Source organism: Saccostrea echinata, unplaced genomic scaffold (genome assembly GCF_033153115.1).
Source record: "Saccostrea echinata isolate AGI-Se365-2 ecotype Australia unplaced genomic scaffold, CSIRO_AGI_Sech_v1 ptg000028l, whole genome shotgun sequence".
NCBI classification, from domain to species: Eukaryota; Metazoa; Mollusca; class Bivalvia; order Ostreida; family Ostreidae; genus Saccostrea; species Saccostrea echinata.
In genome coordinates, this window is record NW_026889777.1 from 5,717,042 (window position 1) to 5,741,522 (window position 24,481).

The 24,481-nt window shown below is 33.4% G+C and overlaps 1 pseudogene; it reads left to right on the forward strand.

Moving 5' to 3' along the window:
- The first annotated feature begins 1,500 nt into the window (after positions 1-1,500).
- On the forward strand, positions 1,501-13,061 carry LOC133193941 (vacuolar-sorting protein SNF8-like; annotated as a pseudogene).
- Positions 13,062-24,481: the final 11,420 nt, after the last annotated feature.

Here is a 24,481-nt window from a genome sequence, read left to right on the forward strand (position 1 = left end):
GTCTATGTGTTTAAGGACTTGTCTTAATAACTTAGGGTTTTCTTATTTAACAAATTTTAATATGTCATTGAAACCAGTGCTTAGCATTGTTAAGCAACGTATTCATGATCAAATATTACAAGAACAAAATGCAAGTATTATGAACTCCTCAAAACTATCATTCTATCGAAACTTCTGTTTTAATAATAAACGTGCACATTATGTTGATAAACTAGAGTCACTGCATGATAGATCATTTTTAGCAAAAATTAGGTTAAGTGAACATAATTTAGAAATTGAAAAAGGTAGATATGTTGAAATTAATAAAAATGATAGGAATTGTGTAAAGTTTGTCAAAACCTTGATATTGAGGATGAAAAACATTTCATTTTGCTCTGTCCGAAATATGAAGCACAGAGAAAAATATTCAAAACAAAATTATCTACTTTCCCTAATTTCAACCAAACAATCCATAATAATGACAATTTGTTAAAATCATTGATGAAAACCAGGTGTAAAAGGGTTCTTAAAATATTATCTTCATTTTTACGTCAAATATCTGATATTAGAAAAAATGTTCTAGCTATAAATGAGTAACTACATTGTTATGAATCACCTAGTATCTGATGAGTACACTACATTATTTGCTACACCAATTGTTTGTATTCTAGTTGTGTTCTACTGTATTATTATACTTATTAATGTGTTCTGTATGGGCCTTTACCAATTACTGTAATTGTGTTTGTGCCAATAAAATATTTGTATTTGTATTTGTAAAAATTACCCCATCTATCCTTTGCAGTTATTTTTAAACAAACATTGTAACTAAATTAAGATTATGGTTACAATGCAAACTGAACTTCTGTGATATCTGTTCTAAAAAATATTTTAGGCCTGATGGCTCTGATATTTTTGGCTTACAAACATATTACCATGAAAAAAGAAAAAAATAATAATGCCCAATGTTATAATTTTTTTTAGTATTTTATGATTGCGATAAAATGGGAAGTTAATGTTTTTTTATTTTTATTATTATTATTATTATTATTATTATTATTTGGGGGGGGGGGGTTACTTGATACTGGTAGGCTTTAGTAAGTATTAATTAAATATCAACTAAAGGGCTAAAAAATAAATTGAAGCATTGTAGTATTCCGTCTTTGAAGAGTGCATTCATGTTTGGTTCTTTTGTTGACTACTTCCGTATGTCGCTCTATTTTTAGAAAAGGATGAGAAATCGAGGTGTTGGAGTTGCTGCAGTAAAAAAAAAAAAACAAATCCCTAGCGGAAGTTAGTAACATAATCAGTGTAAAACTAACTGTAGGAGGAATACTTAAAGAAAAGTGACTTCGACCCAAACTAAGGCACTCGCCGGCAATGGGAGGGGGGGGGGGGGATCTGGTAGCAGTGTCAACAAGAAGTAAAGTTCACAAAATATTTTATAAATTTTATTAATAAAAAAGGTATCACAGGAAAGATAAAGGGAAATGCTATTTTCCACAGCAATATACCAGGACTGACATGGCGGAGAAAGAAAAGAGACATACACAACAGGTCCAGCGCAATCTCTTGATTTAGCTATTTTAGCTATATAGCTTTAAAAAGCTAAATAGCTTTATTAAGCTATTTAAAATATTTGATTAAGATATTTATGTGCAGTTTTTCAGAAAAATGTTTTTTGTAAGAAATAGAAAAAAAGTCGCAAGTATTTGATTATTCATATATGTACTATGGGCTATCAAAACAACAGAAATCAAAGATAGTTATATCATTGCAGCATTTCAATACTTTTAAGATGAATTTCCATTGTTTGAGTAACTGTACACACAAGGTAGTGTACAGTTACTCAAACAATGGAAATTCATCTTAACTGTACACTACCTTGTGTGCGTTGAGGTGTGGATAAGTATGATTGCTTCTCATTGTACTGAATTATTACCAATCAATTATCTTGTTGACTATAATTGACCTCTCTTATAATTTCAGTGAAGAAGTAACTGTACAGTATCAATTGCTTTATATAGCCCCAAAACTTTTAGAACTTTGAGTACAAAGTCTTTTAAGGAGACCCAATTTGATGATTGATTTTTACATGCATTATTTTCAGAAGAGTTCAAGGTTGAATATTATCACTGCACCAAGGTGCGACTTTTTGTGCATGCTGAGAAAACAACACATCTAAGAGAAAAATGTGATAAAATAGCTAAATCAAGCTATTCTGAATAGCTTAATAAAGCTATATAGCTAAATCAAGAGATTGTGCTGGACCTGCACAATGTGTTACATGTAGAGGAGAAATGGACCTAAGTTAGATCTATAACAATTAATTAACATACATTGAAAATTTATACACATAAGTGCACATATGAAAATTTATAAATACTTAATCAAATTGAAAGGCTGGGCCAGGAATTCTGGACCCCTGCATGACTAATCAGATGCTCTAACCCCGATCCAGGTCAGCAATCACAGTCCATATTTATATTTATGGCATATACCCTATATATGGGAAATCACTGTGATCAAAAAACAGAACATTCAATTGTTCAATTCAGGAAAATTAGTTGAGAAACACTTATACATGTACCACCATTTACATGCATTGGTCAGTCCATGAAATTAACTTTAGTTAATGAAACTGTGTTATATACATGCACAAAATAATTTTATCAGAAAGAATCTCAATCTAAATGATTGGTTATTAAAAGTTTAATGTTTTTATTTTAAAATTTACTTTATTAAATTGTATAGAAATATGGAAAAGTGTATTATGCATTCTTCTGAATTTCTTCAATAATGGATAATAGATAAAATTTGATTTACATGTTTTGATTAATTTTTTGTTTCAGGCTCGTTATAAAAACAAAGGCAATGAGCTGGAGCAAAGCCAAATGGCTGAGGTAAGAGTAATGATCCCTAGCTGCCACAGACCAGTATGAAAAGCATCTGCATTACATGTACCAAATATTCAATTTTAAAAGAATTTGAAATAATTGTCTTGTGGAGACTAAAAGGTACAAGCCTTTATGCTTGATGTTTAAATATTGCGTACAACTTTTGATTTATTCTTATTTATTTCCTAAACTAGCTTAACAAAAAAAAAAAAATACTTTTAGCCATTTAGAATTGACAAATTTCTGTTTTTGTTTTTGTTTTGTTTTTGTTTTATTAGTTATTCATTTCATAAGAAATTAATTCTACTTTGATGTGTTTACAAACAAGAGATATAAAACTTAAGGTATGTCACTCGTGAAATTTGTTATATCAAGGATTTTTTGAGAAGTATATTTTGGATAAGTACTCATATAGTATGACTCAAAATCGCAGAGAAAACAGGGGGTCAGTGTGCATCTTACTGAGCTACGGTACAATTAAGTTGACCTTTTTGCACTTAAATTTTAACTCTTTGGTTAATCACTTTAACCTTTATCATATTTTATCAGATGTAACCATGGCGATAAATATAATCTAATTTTATGTAAAATAGTTTGAATAATATTTATCATTGAACAAATCTTGCAAATTAATGCGCGTAAGTTATTGTGTGACCTTTTTGCACTAAAAAAGTAACATATTTGGGGTATTAAAAATCTAAATAGGCAATAAAATATTTTCTTGTATCAAACTTTTTACAACTTCAGTGCTGATCAGTCACAAGTATCGAGTAGTTTAAAATAATGAAAGAAAAAGTTGGGGTCAGTGATGTAAATTTTGAAATATTTGTAAAATATGCGATTTTCAGGCCAAAAAACGGTGTAAATTTTATCTTGACTTCTTTAATATATCTTCATTTCTCAGCAAAGTTTGTTGAGGGAAGGTGTAAAATTTGTTATAAAAATATAAATTGAGACATATATTTAATATTCCTAGCATATCATAATGAAAAATATTCTCTGAGTAAAAGTATGTGAGTCTAAAGTTCCAAGATATTAAATTAATAAATGTGCAGATTTGCAGAATTGTCTGCTAAATATCCTTCCACCACAAGAAATAGTCCCTCATAAATCTTGCTTCTTTATGAATTTTTGAGCAGTTTTTTCATTGAAAGTTAAACAATTTACATTGTTTCATTTAAGTATGTTACGAAAAATTAATTTTGATAAATAGTTTTGAAGTAAGAGGTTCTGCCTGAACTTCTCTAAAAAGCTGACGAGTGACATACCTTAAGCAAAAGAGCTGTATATATTTATGATTGTATTGTTAATAAAGTTGAATTACAATACCAATTTATATAACTTAACTTTAAAGGAGTAAATTACTATAAGCATTGATAAACTTACCACAAGGAATGTAGCAGGAGAATGATTCTAGGGGAGGGAGTTGTGTGGGAGGGGGATAACAAAGCCTTTTAGTTTCAAGATTTCTGACCCAATATTTCCTGTATCTCTGTGTCTTTAAATGAACTTCAAGGATCATAAAGTTATGTTTGCATGGTTAGCATTAAGTTAAGCATTCTTTGATTGAACATTTAGATGGCCAAACAAATGGAAATGTTCAAAGTGAACTTAGAAGACTTTGCTGCTAAACACAAAGATGACATTAAAAAGGACCCACAGTTCAGGGTCAGCTTCCAGGAGATGTGTGCCTCCATAGGAGTGGACCCACTGGCCTGTAAGTATCTGTATCAGTAAAAGTAGACATTAAGCCTGTATGTATCTATATCAGTAAGAGTAGACATCAGGCCTGTATGTATCTATATCAGTAAGAGTAGACATCAAGCCTGTATGTATCTGTATCAGTAAGTGTAGACATTAAGCCTGTATGTATCTGTATCAGTAAATGTAGACATCAAGCCTATAAGTATCTGTATCAGTGAGTGTAGACATCAAGCCTGTATGTATCTGTATCAGTGAGTGTAGACATCAAGCCTGTAAGTATCTGTATCAGTTAACGTAGACATCAAGCCTGTATGTATCTGTATCAGTAAACGTAGACATCAAGCCTATAAGTATCTATATCAGTAAACATAGATATCAAGCCTGTATGTATCTGTATCAGTAAGAGTAGACATCAAGCCTGTAAGTATCTGTATCAGTAAACGTAGACATCAAGCCTATAAGTATCTATATCATAAACATAGATATCAAGCCTGTATGTATCTATATCAGTAAGAGTAGACATTAAGCCTGTATGTACCTATATCAGTAAGAGTAGACATCAAGCCTGTAAGTATCTACTGTAGATTCCTTATTCTATGTGAGTACTTAATATCATGAAATTGCCGTTAGGCGTCAAATCACGAGAACAATAATTGGTGAATGGACTGTTGATCAACTGATTTTACATGGATTTCAGCACCATAAATATATAAGTGAGTAATTTTATTTCGCAAGTGATGCTTCATATGAAATTACGCGAATACTTAGGAATCTACAGTAAATCAGTAGGAGAAGACATCACTGCTGTTAGTATTTTTGTTGTTGCGAGTGGACCCTCTTGCTGAAGGAATCCTTAAGAGTAGTCCCTTGTACCAAGAAAATATACAAAAAAATCATCCCTTACTCATGAAATGATTATCATATCAAACTACAGAACATTGAATTTTCTACTAAATATATATATTTTGATATCTATTTTTATCTTGCCTTCTATTTTAATCCTCTTGTTTGTTGTTGTTATTGGAATGTTTTTTTTCTCTCTAGCCAGTAAAGGCTTCTGGGCAGAGATGCTGGGTGTGGGAGACTTTTACTACGAGCTGGGAGTACAGATTATTGAAGTGTGTATGGCAACCAACCATAGAAATGGAGGTAAATAACTGGTGACTTATTGTTCAGTTTGTTATAAATGTTTGTTTTTCCCAGGAATTTCATTTTTGTGGAGTTAAATGCCATCCTCATATACTAGTAGTATCGCTTGTGTATCATTTTCTCTTTATTATCTCACCTGAGATCTAGGTTTTCAGATCAAAGGACAAGATAGGCTAAGACCCCTTTTTGGCCCCCGGTTCGGGTGTCTGTTAGAATGATGCAACAGTTTATCAGTTAAAAACCTGTTGTCACCCCTGCCACAAAATGAGTATTGGTTCTAAGTTATGGGATACACAGAGGTCACAGGAAGGTCAGAAAATATATCAATTTCCGAATTTTCTCATTTTTATGCAAATTTTCATCAATTTTACAGCACATTTTGGTTCAGAAAACATAGAGCACAAGCTTGCCTATCTACCAAATTTATATATTTCATACACTAGTATCAGATGCATCTTATGTATAAAAATCTCAGATAGGCAAGCTTGTGCTCTATGTTTCCCGAAGTGAAATGTATCTCAAATTTGACAAAATTTGACCAGAATTGAGGAAATTTGGGAAAATGTCCTTCTTTTGCACCCTCTTGTGGCCTCTGTGTAAGCTTTGAATCTAAATTAGTGCTGGTTTTCAAACAAGCATCATTTTAAGTTCTTAACTACAAACTATCACAATTTTAACTGTGTTCTGATTTTTACATCAAATAAGGGGCCAGATTGGGCCATTACCATACCTTGTCCTTTGCGGTCTGTAAATTTTTAACATTTTTGACCTCTTACCAAAGCCCTTGAGCAATTTTTAACAAAATTTTGTAAACTTTTGCTAGCATCTCTTTGTGCAGGAGAATTAAATTTGACTGTTCTCCCTTCTAAGGGGAGTTAATCAATAAATGATAAAATGGGATGGGTCATTTGAAAGTTCTCATCTCAAAGACCATTTGGCTAAGAAAGACTAATTAAAAGTTAAGTTAAGCTTCCTGGCTATATGTATAATTATTGTTTCAAGATTAGAATGGGGGTGAAGTTGGGACATAGAATTAAACATCAATTTTTTTTTCAAGAACAAAGACTCAGAAATTAGTTACATTTATACACTGCACATACATGAATTCTCAAGTTTATTCAATTAGTAGTCCCAGGTTAGGAATGCGATCACAATTAGGGCATTAAAATTTGATAGCAATGTACAAAATTTTTCAAGAACACCATGGCTAAAATACATATGCTTGACTTCAAACTTCAATATACTTACCCGGAAATCAAAATTGCTGAAAGTAGTGAGTTTTTAAAGTTGATGGGCAAACTAGAAGTGGTTTTATTTATGAATGTATTTCTTTGTCAAAAGGATGATTCAGGTAAGCATCATGGTCCTTGGGTGTCTTGTTGATACTGTTCAGTTTGTTAGAAAATCTGTAAATTTACTTATTCACTCATATGACCCCAGTAATATTAAATTACACATCAAGAGTATATACATGTATAAACTGGATTTACTTTGATGTTACAGGATTAATCAGTATAGAGGAATTAAGGGACAAAGTTACAGCCTCCAGGGGAAAGAAAAGCCAGCTCATTAGTATGTGAGTACTGATGTCGTCAGCCTAATATGTAATTAAAAAAATTATGTTATTCATTAGAAATAGACGTAGTCTTGACTATCTTTAATAAGTAATGTAGAAATTCATTATTATATAAATAATTCATGTAGTTATGGGTAAAATTGAAAATTTTCACCACAAGAAAACCATTGTCAACCAAGGCACAGCCAAGGTTGACAATGGTCAATCTGATTAAAATCAGATCTTTGTTACACTCCAAAATTCCGATGGTCGCTGCTTTGTACAGCAACCATCAGAATTTCGGAGCGTAACAAAGTTCTGATTTTAATCAGATTGGACAATGGTTATCTTGGGGTGAAAATCTTCATTGTTTCCTTTAATTACTTAAAGTGTTTATTATATTATACTGAATGTTTTAAATAAATACTAATAACAATGAACAGTGTGCGCATAGATTCTGCACACTCAATATTTTTTGGAATATATAACCCTGGCATTGTCAAGTAATGCTGACTGTTGTTCTATCAAGATGGAAGGCATGGTTTCATCATTTAGAGGATAACAGTGTGTTTTTAACAAATGTTTCTCAACAAATCAAATTCAACTAATTTACATCAATGTATGATGAATTAAATGTATACTGCATCTTCACTGAGGCCTAAGCTTTACAGTTGAACTTTGTTGTGTTGACCATCAATATTTCAAACATCTTGAATATGTCAATGTGAGCTGAAAGTCCCCATCACTCTTTCTTTATATATTTTAATCTCATTATCTTGAATCCATGGATATATTCAGTGTTTTCAGTAGGAACTAGCTACTGGCCAAATTGAGCACTTCAATTGATATAAATGCCACTTAAAAATAAAAAATTTGAAAAATAATTGTAAGAGATTTTGTTCATAAACCTCAGCCCCTAGCCTGTTACAACTGATCTTTAACCCTTGTGAAATAGATTGAAAACAGTGTAAAGTGAAGTTGGTCATGTACCATTCTAGTTCAAATGACAAGGCTGAAAATCTAATTTACAAGTTCATGTGTTTCAGAGATGCAGAGTGTACCAGGGGAGCTAACTATGGATCACACCAAACTACTGCAAGAAGCTCAGGTACATGTATATAAATATTTTCTTTAATTTAATCATTGTAGAGGAAGCGATTTTTTTTGTCGAGAGATCAAACAAAATCTTGTTTTTATGGAGACCATGGTCATCCTTCAATTTGACAAATCCCAATGATCAGTATTTTATTCTGTATAAGAATTCAGATGAAATGCACATATTAAGATTTTAGTTTTAGTTTTTTTCCTGTCAAGTTCCTCAGTATTGTTTTTTTTTTGTTTCTGTAGAGTGAAGGATTTGTGTCTATGAAATCGTTGATGTCTTCTTTGAAGTGGGAAGAAGAGCGTGCTTCCAGAGCCTTGGTATAATTATAGATAATGCATGCTTTGTGGCATGAAGAGTCCTCCACAAAATCTTATAAATTTTCAAACTACTTTTATTTTTAATTCAATGCTTCTTGAACCACAAACCAATACAATCTGTTCCAAAGCTGGCACTTAGCTCTGTTATTAAATAGTAAAGGGTTATCGAAATTATATTGGTGAATGTTGGCACAAGTTTGCTTTACAAATGCATGATCTTGCAAGTACACAGCCAAAGACTGCCAATACTCACTAATATAAGTTCAATAACGCCTTTATTTTATAGCTAAAACATTTTATCATTGAATTATAAAAATTATTTAAATGAAAAATTTCCAGATTAATGAGAATTATTCAATGTCAGTATTTGAATGAAAATTGAGTGTGCAGTATCAGCGTCTGTCCTGGAAGTGTTCAAAAATTATACTGATGACCCTACCAAAGGTTATGATTTGCTTATTGGGTTTTATTAGCTTACCTGAGCTGAAAGCTCAAGTGAGCTTTTCTGATCACATTTTGTCCGTAGTCCGTCTGTCTGTCCGTCCGTCTGTAAACTTTTCACATTTTCGACTTCTTCTCCAGAACCACTGGGCCATTTTCAACCAAACTTGCCACAAAGCATCCTTGGGTGAAGGGGGTTCAAGTTTGTTCAAATGAAGGGCCATGCCCTCTTCCAAGGGGAGATAATTAAGAATAAGTGAAAATTTGGTGTCTTCTTTTAAAAATCTTCTTCTCAAGAACCATTGGGCCAGAAAAGTTGAAACTTATGGGAAACCTTCATTACATAGTGTAGATTCAAGTTTGTTCAAATCATGACCCCCGGGGGTAGGGTGGGGCCACAATGGGGGATCAAAGTTTTACATAGGAATACATAGGAAAATTCTTTAAAAATCTTCTTCTCAAGAACAACAAAGCCACAATTAGTCATATTGATATGAAATCATCCTCAGGTAGTGTAGATTTAAGTTTGTTCAAATCATGACCCCCGGGGGTCGGGTGGGGCCACAATGGGGGATCAAAGTTTTACATAGGAATATATAGGAAAATTCTTTAAAAATCTTCTTCTCAAGAACAACAAAGCCACAATTAGTCATATTGATATGAAATCATCCTCAGGTAGTGTAGATTCAAGTTTGTCCAAATCATGACCCCCGGGGGTCGGGTGGGGCCACAATGGGGGATCAAAGTTTTACAAAGGAATATATAGGAAAATTCTTTAAAAATCTTCTTCTTAAGAACAACAAAGCCACAATTAGTCATATTGATATGAAATCATCCTCAGGTAGTGTTGATTCAAGTTTGTTCAAATCATGACCCCCGGGGGTCGGGTGGGGCCACAATGGGGGATCAAAGTTTTACAAAGGAATATATAGGAAAATTCTTTAAAAATCTTCTTCTCAAGAACAACAAAGCCACAATTAGTCATATTGATATGGAATCATCCTTAGGTAGTGTAGATTCAAGTTTGTCGAAATCAAGACCCCTGGGGGTAGAGTGGAGCCACAATTGGGGATCAAAGTTTTACATAGGAATAAATAGGAAAAATCTTTTAAAATCTTTTCAAGAACATGAAAGCTGTGATTAGTCATTTTGATATTGAAGCATCCCCAAGTATTGTAGATTCAAGTTTGTTCAAGGTAGTAGGGTGGGGCCATAATCGGGGATCAAAGTTTAACAAAAGAATATATATAAGAAATATCTTAAAAAATCTTCTTCTCAAGAACAACAAAGCCATAATTAGTCATATTGATATGGAAGCATCCTTAGGTAGTGTAGATTCAAGTTTGTTCAAATCTTGAACCCCCCCTCCCTTCCTACCCCCCAGGGTAGGATGGCAGACACTTTTAAAATTCTGTTTCAAGAACAGCAAAACCATGATTAGTTATATGAATATAGAAGCATCCTCAGAAAATTTAGATTCAATTTCATTCAAAACATGGCAACTGGGGATAGGTTATGCCTGGAACAATTGATCAAAGCTTTACGTATGAATATATAGAAGAAGAAATCTGCTGACAAAGAACAGCAGGGCCATATTGACTCAGGTGAGCGTTGTGGCCCATGGGCCTCTTGTTTATTAGGCTATAGGTACTAAATTATTAATATTTTCAATTTTGTGTGAAAATGGATGCATCATACATACATGTAGCTGCCACTACACATCATTAATATTGATGTTGACCAGACAACACTTTTTGTTTGCAACGTGGAGTTTGATATTAAACGCTCACATTCGGCATGTTCCGGGGACATACTCTTATATGTGTTGCAAACTGAGCATTCAATAAAATGCTAAGATATTGAATGCTAAAAAACTGTAGAGTTTTATTAGGTTTTTAGGTCACCGGAGTCACTGAGGTGACCTATTGCTATCCGTTTTTGTCCGTCGGCGTGCGTCGTGCGTTAACTTTTGAACATTTTCAACTTCTTCTCTAGAACCGCTCAACCATAGATCATATAGTGAAAGTGCATTATTTCTTTGAAAATCTTCTTCTCTACTCCTGGGTATTATTGAAACAAATTGAATACATAGCTTTAATAAGCAAGGGTGACTTTACCAAAATTGTGAAATTCATGGCCCCAGGGTCAGGGGTTCTCTTCGGGTTGTTAGGGCGGGGCTATATAGATCATATTGTGAAAGTGCATTATTTCTTTGAAAATCTTCTCTACTCCTGGGTATTATTGAAACAAATTGAATACATAGTGACTCTACCAAAATTGTGAAATTCATGGCCCCACGGTCAGGGGTTCTGGTGCTAGGGCGGGGCTCTATTGATTATATAGTGAAAATGCATTATTTCTTTGAAAATCTTCTTCTCTACTCCTGGGTATTATTGAAACAAATTGAATACATAGCTTTAATAAGCAAGGGTGACTTTACCAAAATTGTGAAATTCATGGCCCCACGATCAGGGGTTCTCGTGTTAGGGCGGGGCTATATAGATCATATTGTGAAAGTGCATTATTTCTTTGAAAATCTTCTCTACTCCTGGGTATTATTGAAACAAATTGAATACATACTTATGATAAGCAAGGGTGACTCTACCAAAATTGTGAAATTCATGGCCTCAAGGTCAGGGGTTCTAGTGCTGGGGGGGGGGGGGGCGCCCTATTGATAATATAGTGAATCTGTAGTAAAAATGCATTATTTCTTTGAAAATCTTCTCTGCACCTGGGCATATCAGAGGCAAAAAGAGTAAAAGTTTTAATAAAGATTTTTGAACATCTGGATCATGTGGTCAAGTGTTCTGGTCCTGGCCAGGGCTCTATTAATTTGTATTCAACTGAGAGGAGTTATTTCCCTTTGCCATTTACTTCTGATAATTAATCACTAAATAATGTACTTGAAAGGTTAATAGAATAGGAGAATTATGCAAAATTTTTTATTGTATAATACAAAAAGTACTTTTATAGATTAAATGATCAGGCAGTCTTGTAAGTAATAGATAAATAAAAATGAGACAAAAATAACTTGTCTTATTCAATGTTCAACAAAGACCAAGAGAGTCCAATGTAAGAGATTTCATCAAGGAATTAAAATAATACAGAATCACTGATAATTTGTTAATATACATGTACTGTATGGTGATAGTGATCAGTGGGGAACAGATTAGATCCTAATTTATGAACTGTTAATGAACAGTAGACTAATTATTTTGTTAATCCTGATCACCCTATTTTTCTTGCTTTGGGCAACAGCTTCACCTTTCAGTTCATTTTATACTCTATGGATCCTCTAAATTGTTGTATTATACTCAGGTGACCGTTAAGGCCCTTGGGCCTCTTGTTATTATAGTCTATTTATTAGCTTTTATTAGGTTTTTACATGTATTATATTATTTATTAGCTATATAATAATGAAATTTATTGCAGACTAAACTATTCAAATTCAACCAGATTTATCAAAAGTAGTTGAAAATACATGTACATTTGGGCAATAAATTGCAGTGCAAAATTTTAATGCTTATATGCTTGCTATGGGAAGATGGAACATAATTGTTTGAATTGTACAATTAAGATTTTTATTAAATGACTTATTTTTGTTTTAGGACTACATGGTAAAGGAAGGCCTAGCCTGGGTAGATGACCAAGCGTCGGACTGTAGACAATACTGGTTTCCCAGTTTTTTCCCAGAAATCTCTTCTGTCACGTGATGTCGTTCTGTAGACTTTAGCAAATACTGTGTCGTTATTATTCATGACTGTTGCACTACATACATGCAGTCGATGGACAGAGATAAATTTCCATTAATTTAATTTTCATTCTGTAAATTGATTACCTTCAGTTCCTATATATTTTTATTAAGAAATAAGGTATCATTTTTAAACATCTATCGGGCTATAAATACGGGTTGGTCACAAGATTAAATTCCATAAAGCCCAAAGGGCTTTATGGTAAATTTGATCTCGTACCAACCCGTATTTATAGCCCAATAGATGTTTTAAAATGATACCTTATTACTTATATTTACATTTGTGACATTCATATTTTTAGGTCACCTGAGTCACTCAGGTGACCTATTGCTATCCGTTTTTGTCCGTCGGCGTGTGGCGTGTGTCTTGCGATGTGCGGTAACATTTGAACATTTTTAGCTTCTTCTCTGAAACCGCTCAACCAATTTCAACCAAATTTGGCATATAGCATCTATGGGTGAAGGGGAACAAAATTTGTGAATTTCATGGCCCCTGCCCCCCTGGGGCCTGAGGGGTGGGGCTAAAACCACCAAAATTAATGGATCTTTAAAAATCTTCTTCTTTACTCCTGGACATCAAGCAGTCAAACTGTTGACATGATTGTAATAAGCATTGGACCCTCTACCAAAATTGTGAAATTCATGGCCCCAGGGTCAGGGGTTCTGTTGCTAGGGCGGGGTTATATAGATCATGTAGTGAAAGTGCATTATTTCTTTGAAAATCTTCTTCTCTGCTCCTGGGTATTAAATAAACTAAATAAGTATATAGTTATGATGAGTAAGAGTGCCTCTTCCAAAATTGTGAAATTCATGGCCCCAGGGTCTGGGATTCTGGTGTTAGGGCGGGGCTCTATTGATTATATAGTAAAAATGCATTAATTCTTTGAAAATCTTCTTCTCTGCTCTTGGGTATTATTTAAACAAACTAAGTATATAGTTATGATGAGTAAGAGTGCCTCTTCCAAAATTGTGAAATTCATGGCCCGAGGGTCAGGGGTTCTGGTGTAAGGGTGGGGCTCTATTGATTATATAGTGAAAATGCATTAATTCATTGAAAATCTTCTTCTCTGCTCCTGGGTATTAAATTCAGTAACTAAGTACATAGTTAGGATGAGCAAGAGTGCCTCTTCCAAAATTGTGAATTTCATGGCCCCTGGGTCGGGGTTCTGGTGTTAGGGCGGGGCTCTATTGATTATATAGTGAAAATGCATTAATTCTTTGAAAATCTTCTTCTCTACTCCTGGGTATTGTTGAAACACATTAAATACATAGTTATGATAATCAAGGATGCCTCTTCCAAAATTGTGAAATTCATGGCCACTGGATCAGGGGTTCTGGTGTTAGGGTGGGGCTCTATTGATTATAAAGTGAAAATGTTTTAATTCTTTAAAAATCTTTTTCTCTGCACCTGGGTATTATTTAAACAAACTAAGTACATTGTTATGATAAGCAAGGATGTCTCTTCCAACATTGTGAAATTCATGGCCCCGGGGACAGGAGTTCTGGTGCTAGGGCGGGGCTATATAGATCCTATAGTCAAGGTGAATTATTTCTTTGAAAATCTTCTTCTCTGCCCCTTGGTATTGTTTAACCAAACTAAGTACATTGTTATGATATGCAAGGATGTCTCTTCCAAAATTGTGAATTTTATGACCCCAGGTTTAAAGGGTTCTGGGAGGGGGGGGGGGGGGGGGGCTTCTATTGATTATAAAGTGAAAAAGCAAAATTTCTTTGAAAATATTCTTTTCTGCTTCTGGTTAAAAAAGCAAAGAAGCTAAGTGTATAGTTATGATGAGCAAGAGTGCTTCTTTCAGAGTAGTGAATTTCATGACCCCTGGGTCAGATGTGCTGGTGTGAGGGTGGGGCTCTTGATAATATAGTGAAAATGCATTAATTCTATTAAATAATCCTGTTTGCTCCTTAGTGTTAAGCAGATAAACAAAGTGATTAGTTATGATGAGCAAACTTATGGTCCCAGGGTCAGAAGCTCTGGTGTTTCAGGGGAAGGGGGGGGGGGTATTGGCTTTATTGATAATATAGTGGATCTGTAGTAAAAATGCATTATTTCTTTAAAAATCTTCTCTGCACCTGGACATATCTGAGGTAAATAGAGTAAAAAATTTTATAAGAAAGAGAATTTTTACCAGATTTTTGAACATCTGGACCATTTGGTCAAGTGTTCTGGTCCTGGCCAGGGCTCTTTTAGTTTGTATTCTACTGAGAGGAGTTATTCCCTTTTGCCATTTACTTTTGATAATTTATCACTGTAAATAATGTACTTGAAAGGTAAATAGAATAAGAGAATTATGCAAAAACTTTTATTGTATAATACAAAAAGTACTTTCATTGTTTTAATGATCAGATAGACTTGTAAGTAATAGATAAATAAAAATGAGATAAAAATAACTTGTCTTATTAAATGTTCATCAAATACCAAGAGAGGCCAATGTAAGAGATTTCAACAAGGGATTAAAATAGTACAGAAGCATTGATAATTTGTTAATATACCGTATGGTGATAGTGATAAATGGGGAACAGATTAGAACCTAATTTATGAACTGTTAATGAATATTAAGACCAATTATTTTGTTGAACATGATCACCCTATTTTTTTTTCTTTTGGGCAACAAAGCTTCACCTTTCAGTTCATATTATACTCTATGCATCCTTTAAATTATTGTATCATACTCAGGTGACCATTAAGGCCCTTGGGCCTCTTGTATATTTGCCTGATTATAATCTTTAACACGTGAAATGTTTTATTTTTCAAACCCAACGGCACGTGTTTGATCCACTGAATTGCGAGTCGACCCTTTATGACGTCACTGAGAAATTACATCGAATGTTTATGACGCAAGGAACCCGTGTTTATACGGATATAGATACACGGTGCTTTTAATAGTGTTATATAAAAGAAAACATTTGCAAATGTAAATATATAAAATTAAATCACAGAAAAATGTTCTAGTATACAGGACAGTCTCACTTTTAACATAATTTTTGCAATTGGTTCCATCTACTACAGATGCATTGATTTTATGTTTTCAGAGCACGTACAGTACATAAAACAGTTTTTTTTGTAAAAATGTGCATTTTTTATGAATCAACATTGATTAAAAAGAAAGATTGATACACTAAAGTATTGTGCCTTTATGCATTTAAAATCATATGGACATGATATTTGTTAGATATTAGTTCCCAGGTGTGTACAGCTAATGTACATGATTTAATATTTCATTTGCAGATTCTGCTTCTATATGTCTAGATTTCTGAGAGAATTACACAATCATAGAACTATTTTGCTAGTAGGTTTATTTTGTCAATTTATTCTCCAGGTTTTTCTGTAATCCATTGGCATTACTTCCTATGATTTGAAGTAAATGGAATTTCAAAATATACAAACAGTTCATACATGGTTATAAATCAGAGTTACCATAGAAAAGCTTTTCTCATGAACATTTTCAGAGCGTATTCATGTTTATCTGTGTAGATATGTGTATATCTGCTGCTCAGTTTGTCAAACAAAATATTTGTGAGTAAAGGGTATTCAAATTTGTATTAACTGAAGGACACTATCTCTTTACCTGAATTGATTAGCAGTTGGCTATTTTCTCAGCCTTTAGTGCTGGTAGACTGTCTTTGAACTCTGCTTCTGTTATGGCTGCATCAGCTATTAAAAGAATTGATTGATGAATTAGTACATTTTCATTTGATATACTGGTACATGAAAATTGTATTTCATATTGAGCAAGCTGTTAGTAAAACTTTTAATATCAATGATCAGACCAATTCAATCTAGACTTTTGTTTTTTTTAGGCTCACTAGAAATAAAAAAATTTTTTTTTTGTCTACACCACATATGGGCTAACATTTCAACTGCAGACCTAAAGGGGATTTGGGAGTCTGGAACCCCCTCTCCTGCTAGTTTTAGAGTTATTAAATTAATATGTAAATGTAACCAGAAATAATGACCTTGGACCTCCCTTAAAATTTAAAATGTTAAGGAGAGTTGTGTACCTGAAGAAAATTGACTTAAGATAGTGCCCCCCCCCCCCCCGAAAAAAATCCTGGATCCGCCCCTGCATTTGCACTGTGCAAAAAATTTAAAGAAAATTGTCGTAACACGAAAATCCCCAGATTTATGTTAGTATATTCAGCTCACCTGAGCTTTTCTGAACACCCATTGTCCGTCATCTGTCTAGCCGCCCATCTGTAAACTATTCACATTTTCAACTTCTTGTCAAGAACCGCTGAATCAATTTTAACCAAAGATGGTACAAAGCATCCCTGGGTGAAGAGGACTTTAAATGAAGGACCAAGACACCTTCCAAGGGGAGATAATATTACAAGAAAAGGCAAAAATTGGGTGGGGTCGTTAAAAAATCTTCTCGAGAACCACTAGACCATAAAAGCTGAAACTTGAGTGGAAGCTTTATGAGGTTGTGTAGATTCTAAAGTTTTCATATCATGTGCCCCTGCGGAAGGATTGGTCCACAATATGAAATCAAAGTTTTACATTAAAATATATAAGAAAATTCTTTAAAAATATTCTTTTCAAGAACCACTGGACCAGAAAAGCTGTGTGGAAGCATCCTGGGGTAGTGTTAATTTCAAATTGTTCAAATCATGTCCCTTAGGGGGTAGGTTGGGGCCTCGGTAGGAAATCAAAGTTCTACATCGATATATAAAGGTCGCCCGCGTGGCGCAGTGGTTAGAGCGTCTGCTCTAGAGTCGCGAAGTAAGGAGTTGATCCTTACGTCGCGGGTTCGAATCCCACTGTGGGACGTGGAGACCGGTCCTTCGGATGAGACCGTATAAACCGAGGTCCCGTGTCGCAGAAGGTGCTGGCACGAAATATACAGTAAAAGACGGTTATAGCGAACACACCTATGAATTTACGCTTACAGCGAACTAATTTCCATTCCCCATGGTTTTGAAACGTTTTTCTAACTGAACGTAAAAAGCGAATCATGTTTATAACGAGTCAAAATTGTTGGTCCCAGGCACTTCACTATAAGCATGTTTTACTGTATAGAAAAAAAAAACTTTAAAAAATTTCTTAAGAACTGTTGGACAAGAATAGCTGAAAACTTATGTGGAAGCTTCTTGAGGTAGTTAGATTGTTCAGGTTATGGTCCCTAGGGGTAGGATGGGGCCACGTTAGGGATTACATAAGCATAAATCTTTAAAACTCTTTCTACTCAAGAATTAACAGCAATTTCTTGAGTAAAGTAGATAATTACTCAAAGTAATAAGAGTATCTGGGTCCGCCGTCATAAAACTTTGAGAATTCTCAAAAAAATTCTCAACTCAACTCTTGATAATTACTCAGCCAAGAATATTCTCAGACTTGAGAAGATTCTCAGAATTAAGTATGTTTTATGACGGCGGACCCAGCCCTTGTATATAGGGTGGAGCCATCAACGATCAAAATGTTACATAGACATTTCTATAGGGAAGAAAATCAGATGCAGAACAGCAGAGCCAAAGTGACTGAGGTGAGTGTTGTGTCCAATGGGCCTCTTGTTTATTTTAGTAACCGCCAACCGGCCTTTCAATGATCATTTTTCATACTAAATTTTAACAATTAAACATTTTGAACACTGTTTAGAGAGAAAAAAAATCAGTAACCCACCCCCTTTCTACTTGCTTAGATCTTTGATGCAAGATTTTAATCTACCGGTATATGATTTCAAAAAAAAAATCCATATACGAACCATCAGCATCCATTTTGTAGAAAATAGTATCGGTAAGCGATCTTGATTTTGGAGCCACGTGTCTCTGAAATTCCTCAAGCGTAATGGATCCATCACGGTTTGCGTCAAATAAGTTGAAATTACACGGCAATGTTCCGTCTGATTCACTACCACCACGCTGAAAAAGGAAAGTATTTTTTTTTAAATTGCATGTATGTTTTTCCCTATTTTTTTTTATTTTAATTTAATTATTTATGCATGTATTTTAAAGCTATAATGACTCTAATTCTTATGGAATTCCATATACGACAGCAAACTGCTTACTGCCAACTGCTCACTGCTTACTGCCAACTGCTCACTGCTTAATGCCAACTGCCACTGTTCATAGATATTGCCTGTTTTGTTATCTTTAATATCTTTAAAGTCATATATGGCGTATTTTTTTTATAAGTTCAGACTAACTAAAATTAAAAAGATCTTCCTATTTATTTTATTACTTTATATAAAGATAGGACTTTCCTGTAAATTACACAATTTAAAACAATCAGTTTCAAAGATATAAGAAATTTAAAACAATAACCGATTTATTTACCGACTCCGCATTTAATTAACAGACACAGTTTAAAATCAATTTAACTATGGAAACATGAGGTTATTCAAGTTCAAAACCGGTGAAAATTTTAATTTGAAAATAAATAACATATGTCATGTTAATTAATTTACACTCAGTCTCGTATTTTCGTTTTGCTCAGATACGCATGCATGAATAAATTCCATGATAGCAAGAATATTACAATTATAATAACAAAAATTGGCGGATTCAAGAATTTTGAAACGGTGAAGGCGAGGAGGGAATTAATAGGAGGAAGGAGTATTTCTACATATCCTTGCAGGCAAATAATTCAGTAGCTTTTTTGACAGGGGGGTGGGGTGGGGGGATTGGAGGCTTATATAACGTCAGAAAGGGAGGTGCAGGATCCTGAGTAACATTTGTTGGTATACGCATTTATACCAGAAACCATGTCCCCAAGTACTTGTCACTTCCTATAGCTTCCGTGAATACATGTACCTGTAAACGTATATACTCGCTTATAAGTCGGGTCGCCTATAAGTCGGTTGTATTTTTTAAGGTTATTTTTGAGGGATTTCCCATTGACCCTCTATAAGTCTGTACAACCTTTTTGCCAGAATAGGTTGACAATTTAAAATGAATACTTTAATATTTTAACCTGTGTTTCAAATAATGTTATAAGAAATTAATGACACCGATATTCAAACTTTTTTCTCAACAAATAAATTTTATATCAATACTCTAATGTATTTACCTTTGTTCAAATAATCTACAAACATTCTGATGATATTTATGATAAACTTTATATAATTACTTGTACTTTATGCTCAATCTTAGAATACGTAAATAATGTGTCCAGACTTTTGTTTACGATAATCTTTGAAAGTAATTAAAAAATACTTCATTTCGCAGTTCAGAAAGATACCAATCTTTATATGACTCGCCTTTAAGCTGGACATAGAGTTTTGGACCAAAATTTTACTCCCAAAAAACCGACTTATAGGCGAGTGTATATGGTTACATGTATTTATCTGGTCCATTGACAGTCTCGTTGTAGTCTCACGGACGTCTCCCCAGAGCTACTGTTGAGAATCCTCAGTTATTATACAATCATGTAATTTGCTGAACAATGAAAAATAAAAGACTTTTACTTCGAATGCATAAGAATACATGACGAATCTTTAGAGGACGCAGTTTGATTCTATTTTCAGTATGGTTTATATACTAGTTGGATAAAGGAAATTATGTTGCGGATTTGCTTCGAATATGCGGGCATTTTTCTGAGTTTAAAAATGGTTGATATAGTTAGATAAAGGAAATTATGTTGTGGTTCTGCTTTGAATAAGCTGGCATTATTTGAGTTTAAAAATATTTTAAGGCGGATGCTGTGTTTAGAATGATTAATTTAAAAATCGGACATTTCATGATGATAAAACATGATTTTATAATAAATATTTGATCCAATAATAAAAACAAATACGTTTTCAATTTCTTATTGAATTTGAAATTCTCCTTCAAACATTTTGGAGTTTATGGCGACGTTGGTAAAGCACTTACTCATGCAATAGACGAATAATACCACAGTTCTAAGAGTCTTATTTGACAAAATTAAATGCATAGAACAGCATCAGTACCCAATCAAAATACATATACACATGTATTTTAAAATTGTCCTTTATATTTTAATTTTTGGTAAACAACCTTTTACTGCAAGGTCTTTCAATATTCTTGAATAATAACAAACAGAATGAATTGTAACAAATTGCAAAATATTACTAATAAAAACACACATACATACACAAAAAGAAACAACAACAACAAAAATAAAAATCAAGAAACCCATAACCACAATTTTCAACTGCGATACTTTTGCCCTTCTGTTATTCAGAAGAATTTTTAAAGAATATTATATTCCCATGAAAATTGAGACCCCATATCATGACCCTGCCCTAAATAAAAGAGGTCTCTGAATTCACGCAATGGGGAATGCTTCAATTTAATCTAACCAATTCTAACCCGAGGTTCATAATTTAAAACAACAATTAAATCCATCCATCTTTGGATATTTGCAAATTATATAATTGTTCTATTGTGGTTCTTCAGAGGATTTTTAAAGTTTTTCTTATATAGGCCATTGCAAAACTTTGATCTTCTATTGTGGCCCTACCCTACCAGGGTCATGATTTAAACAGATACGATCTACCTTAGGAAGCTTTCACTTAAGTTTCATCTTTTCTGGTCCAGTGAGTCTTGAGAAAAAAATTAAACATTTTTCCTATTTCAATGTAAAACTTGAATCCCCTATTGTGGCCCCACCCTGCCCATGGGGTCCATGATTTGGTGCACGATTTGAACAATTTAGAATCTACACTAGCTCAGAGAGCTTCCAAGTAAATTCCACCTTTCCTGTCGCAATGGTTCTTGAAAAGAAGATTTATAATGACCCCATTCTATATCTGTTTTTCCTTGATAATCTCCCATTGGAAGGTGGCTTGACCCTCATATAAACAGTTAAGAATCTTCCTTGTCCAACAATGCTTTGTGCCGACTTTGGTTAATACTGGCCCGGTGGTTCCCGAGAAGTAGTCGAAAATGTAAAAAAAAAAAAGTATACAGACAAAAGGACATACGGACGGACGTCGGACAACGGGTGATCAGGAAAACTCACTTGAGCTTTAAGCTCAGGTGAGGTGATACATGTAAGGGGGAAATGCATATTAACGGTAAAGTAAGAAGATTCACACAAAATCATTATTTCACAATGGTTTCAAACGAACGTACTCTATTCTGAGTACTTGCGGGGTAAGGTCAGGTCTCTCTCTTTCGACATCTGGAGAAAGTTGTAGACGATTTAATAGGGGCAACGTTCGAACTGCAGGTGGTTGTTCTGTAAAAGGTGGAACAATCACGGGTATGTAATTGGATGCACTTTGACCCTGTTCATCTACTCGAAGTGTGTAAGGATCAGAACTTCCATTGTAGTAAAAGTTGTATGTTTGATAAACTGGTTGTTGTCTGTCTCCAGGTACCTCATGATGATCACGACGAGAGCGAGCCTATGAAAATATGTTTAAAGATCGTTATGAAAAAGGGCTTATAAGCGAATTGAAAATTACAATTCTTTCATTGCCAATAAATCTTTAAGAAACATCTATTTCTAAATGTAAATTCCACTTGCCCAGAATCTTTTATTCAGAAGAGATGAATTCTTAAAACGTGAATATATATATATATATATATATCTATACTGCCCAGCAAGAGCGCAAATTTTGAATACATGTACCATGTCCCCTACAAGTCAAGAATAAGTTTGCTTGTGCATATGAACAATACCTCTGATCGCCTCCTTTTCCTTGGAAATTCCCGATCATTATTTTCAGTGTGTTCGAATTGCTTTACGGAAATACAGCATCCCATTATGTTGATTTTCTCATAAGAAACTACAAGTAATTTGAGAATGGATAAAACATTTCAATTGTAAATTAAAGTTCTATAACTTAAAAAAAATTCACATCAAAGAATTTCTACATATTATAAACCAAATATTTTACATATTTATCAGCTAAATGGCAATGCTTTAGATAATTAGTTTCTACATTTCATTTTCCCAATATATTTGGTTATATATATATATATATATATATATATATATATATATATATATATATATATATATATATATATATATATATATATATAATCAAAATACCTGTTCTTGAATCACACTGTGTATTCGCCACAAAAATGAAATAGACAAGACATTTTGTTTTGTTGGAAAGGGCTAAAAAAATAAGCTTTTTGTGCTTGTAGCTACAGAGAAACTGGCGATTCTTCCTTATATTTTCTCCCTTTTTATATGGTTTTATATATGCAGTGAATGCGTGTTAAATTCGGAATATCCAATAAATTCAGGAAATTATTCAAAAATAATTGAAGGAAAATAGAGAGGTTGTAATAATATTTTTTAAATTAAAAAATCCTCAGGAGGATATCAGAATTTTAGTTTGTATCGGATCGTGACAAAGATCTATAATAAAACTAATCAATAATCTTTCCAAGAAACAATCTTTGGAATATAAGCAAAATCTTTTTCATTTCATTAAAAGACTTTTTTTTCACTAAATGCGTTTACTTTTCTTCTTCAGTTTTGATCTAGAAAATTTGGCACATACCAATTTTATTTCAATTATATCCGATATGATTTTTTAATTTGTATGGGTCGTATTCCTTAGTGTACTGATTTAATGGCACATCCATGCATACAGTGTTATGTAACATATTACATGTAATACGTTTATAAACATATTCATGGTGTATTTAAAAAAAAAACAACCGAAATCGTTGTAAATAATAATAATAAAAAATAACTACTTGAACTATTTATTAAATTTTCAAATGTAGTCTCATAATATATACATCTATTAAGAAAATGAAGAAATATTCAAAATTTTACTGCAAAGAATGTAAACTCTATTCATTATTTCAACAGTAACCCTGTTTTGCTCCCAGGATGCAAAATTCAGTTCATCGCCAAATTCTTCTAAATTACAAAAGACGGCGTTTTTAAGAGAGTTGAATTTATAAGAGGAAAATATGATAAATGATTTTAAAAAGTTTTTGAACTTTATTTATGGAATGTTCTATTCAGTCCTAATATTTGTGATATTAGTTAACATTGAATACTGCCGGATGATATAGGAATTTTAAATCAGGTAATTGTGTGTGAAAGAATGAAAGGGGGGATAAGAGGCGTTGAAAAACGGTAATTATAGTCGAAAAGAAACAATCCCTACCAAAATCCGCGGTCATGTCATGTTCGATTTGTAGACAGTGATAATATTAAAAAACGTCACGAAGAAACAAAAACCAAACCAAAGCAAAACAAAAGTCTACAAAATCAAACAAACCAAGCAAAAAAAAAAAAAAAAACAAAAAAAAAAAAACAAAAAAAAAAAAACCAAAAAACAACAAAAAAACAAAAGAGAAGCAAATTTTGAAAAGCTCAACCCCCTTCAAAATACAAAAATCTACATGTATTTGATGGAAAAGGCTTGAGATTAGATTTCAGCTGTTGCTATTAATAAACAATAAGTAGGAGAGTTTGACATTATGAAGGAAAAAAAGTCGGGGGGGGGGGGGCTTAATTCAGCGAAACATAAATCTAGCTACTAATGCCCACAATCACAGTTATGCCAGATATTCTACCTCCGGGCGGGCCGAATAACTTCAAAGAGACAACGGTACTTCCGTATAGTCGACCCTTTCGTCCGTGATTCTTTAAAGGACACTTCTATTGTCCAAAAGTGTAGAAAAGTTTTT